Source organism: Solanum tuberosum, unplaced genomic scaffold, assembly GCF_000226075.1.
Source record: "Solanum tuberosum cultivar DM 1-3 516 R44 unplaced genomic scaffold, SolTub_3.0 scf00001, whole genome shotgun sequence".
Classification (NCBI taxonomy): domain Eukaryota; kingdom Viridiplantae; phylum Streptophyta; class Magnoliopsida; order Solanales; family Solanaceae; genus Solanum; species Solanum tuberosum.
This window is the reverse complement of record NW_006238927.1, coordinates 2,275,482-2,278,327: the sequence shown is the minus strand read 5'-3', so window position 1 is coordinate 2,278,327 and position 2,846 is coordinate 2,275,482. Positions and strand designations below refer to the sequence as shown.

The 2,846-nt window shown below is 31.0% G+C and overlaps 1 protein-coding gene across 1 annotated transcript in view; it reads right to left on the bottom strand.

The window, feature by feature from the left end:
* The window catches only part of LOC107061423 (uncharacterized), a 6,519-nt gene extending 3,898 nt beyond the window's left edge, over positions 1 to 2,621 (bottom strand). Inside the window, exon 1 of the mRNA XM_015310754.1 lies at positions 2,303 to 2,621. The gene's annotated coding sequence lies outside the window, so the exon portion shown is untranslated. The remainder of the gene's footprint in view (positions 1 to 2,302) is intronic.
* Between the last annotated feature and the right edge of the window lie 225 nt (positions 2,622 to 2,846).

Genomic DNA, 2,846 nt, shown 5'->3' with positions numbered 1-2,846 from the left:
TTGCCTTACCAAAGACAAATGCAAATCTAGTAGCAACTTGCTACAATTATGGATTATTAAACACAGTATATACCCAGACAGGAGACGAAATAGCTACAATACCGGAACTACACAAGACGTTCATGAACTATAAAAGAATAACTAAAGGAACTCTTTTTTATATAAGATTCTATTCAGCACCAGCTGAGATACTATATGATGAAATTAAGCCAATTATACAAGTTAAAAAAATTGGATTGACCAGAGAGATGATCATACCAGAAAAAATAGAAGAACAAGAAGAAATACGAAAAGTGGAGATACCAGCATTCTATGCAGGAAAACGAGTTATTGGAATAGCTACTATCCTAAATGAATTAACATCTAATTATTTAAACCAAAATTCAATATGGAGTTATTATTCAAGAGAACAAACAATGATATATTCGAATTGTAGAGAAGTTAGAGCAGCAAATATGGAAGAACTCAGGCAATGGGAGCTAAGTCTGTAAACAATGATATATTCGAATTGTCGAGAAATTAGAACAGCAGTTATGGAAGAACTCAGGCAATGGGCACTAAGTCTACTAAAACCTGAGCAACAGCCAACTACAAGAGCTATAAGGAAAAATTTTATTTCATCAGAAATAATGACCAGATATTGCAAAACTATTGGAAACAAATATCCAGATCACCAATGTTCAAAATGCCAAGGAGAAGATAACGTAATCCCAGACGTACAGCTGGAATGAACAAAATGACAAAAGAAGATAGTGGAAGATAATGGAAAGATAGCGGAAAAAGGAAGCTAAGATACAACTTTTTGTAAAGAAGTAACGTGTTAAATATTAAAGTAAAGTTGTTTGTCCTTTTGTTGACTTTAGATAGTAGTGCAGATGTAAAGAAGCACTAACGTATTAGTCTAGGAATATGTACAAAATGTAAAGTAACTATAGTTAGGTGAAAAGTAATCATAGTAGGAATAAAGTAACCATAGTAAGGTTACTTATATGTGTATAAATAGGTAGCCATTATGGCAGATAGAGGCAAGACTTTCTACACGGAAAGCAAGCCTTTTGTAAAAACAAATATTCTCTCAAATAAAATATAACTTTCAGTTAAAGCTATGGACAAAAATGCAGATACACAGGTACAAATCTTCATTATGTATAGCTAAAGTTATTAATTCCTGAATATCATAACATGATAGAATAAATTTATATTAGTTGTTATTTACTAGAATTATTGTTAGTATGTTTTCTAGTTTGCTAACATGAAGGAAAAAAGAGAAAACTTCCAGACTATGCCAATCCTAATGTTGAAACCATAGGCAGAGAAGCCGTAAGGGAAGTAGACAAAGTTGAGGCGCTGTTAGGAAGTAAGTATCTTTGAAAGTACGATGTTAGTAGTGACAGGGAAACATATTAAGAATAATCTAGTTTATAGCAATCTAATATGATGAAATTCGTCAAGGTTATGATATGAGGGAATTGTCTTAAAAAATTTGCTATGAATAATTTATATGGAGCAATGATACAAGATTATAAGATACTATTTTTATATGTACTAAAAAATATAGAAATAATCGACATAAGAAAAGTAATTTGGGAAAAAGATATTTGACCCAGAAACAGAAGAACTTATGAATCAGGAATGGTTCGATATAGATGAATATGGCAGGATATAGATGAAATAATAGAATTTGATTTAAATGATCTAGAAATCCAATATTCAGATTAATGAGAAAACACTTAAAGTATTGGCTAGAAACTATGGAAAATATAAAATTATTAGAACAGTTAATGGCAGAAAATCTATATATGTATCAAAGAACCCAAAATATGTTATATCTCGAGTATATCATAAATAATATTAAAGAAATATACAGAAATCCAATACTTAGAAGCAGAAGCGAAAATGCATTTTTTTTCCAGCTAACTAGGTTTTGCAAAGAAAGAAAAGATCAAACACAAGATGCTGAAACCAGAAATTGCATGAAACAATTAATCCCTCCATCCAAAATTATATGAAACGAATTCATTCTGGGAAGTTTGAATGCAATTTCATCCAAACTATTCAAAAACAACTTTCAAGACTGAATAGGGAGCAAGGTTTCAATACCAAACTTTACTCAAAATGCTAGAGGAAGTTACAAGTTATGCCAATCGTTTTGTGTGATTATCACTAACAGCATAAGCAAGTACAAAAGAAGAGAAAATTACGGTAATACATGTAAAATATTCAGAAAAAATCGAAATTCATCATGAATCCTGAAGAATTAAGTAAAGCAAGTACGAAAGATGAGAAAGAATTACGGTAATACATGTAAACTATTCAGAAAAATCAAAATGCATTATGAATCGATTCCAAGTAGATCTCCTGATTACAAGATAGAAATCTCTTGATTACAATTTGATGAAGAAGAATGAGGAACGTGAGCTGTATTTATAGTTCGTTATACACACAAGAGTTTGTTACCAAAGACTGCCCCTCGCCATTATTCTGTTTGGGAATATTTTCGGCTCTACCTTTCAGTTATTGGCTGAGTTTTGGGGATATCGCAGGGGTAATTTCGTCACAAAAGAAAAGGAGAAGAATCTTCTGAGTTCTGTGCTCAGTTGTTGGTGGGAAAGGGGAGAGGTCTGGGAATATAAATTTTTTAGGGAATTTTTGTTTCCTTTTCTCTTTTTATTGTTATAAAATTAATCTAACTGTTTACTCAAAAAATTGTTTGCTGTCTATTTATAAAAAGCACAAAATTTATACGGTACTTTCTCCATTCATATTTGCATGCCATCCTTACTATAAATGTATGTATATATATAATGAGTCTTTTTTACTTCTCATAACATCTCATAATAAATTGA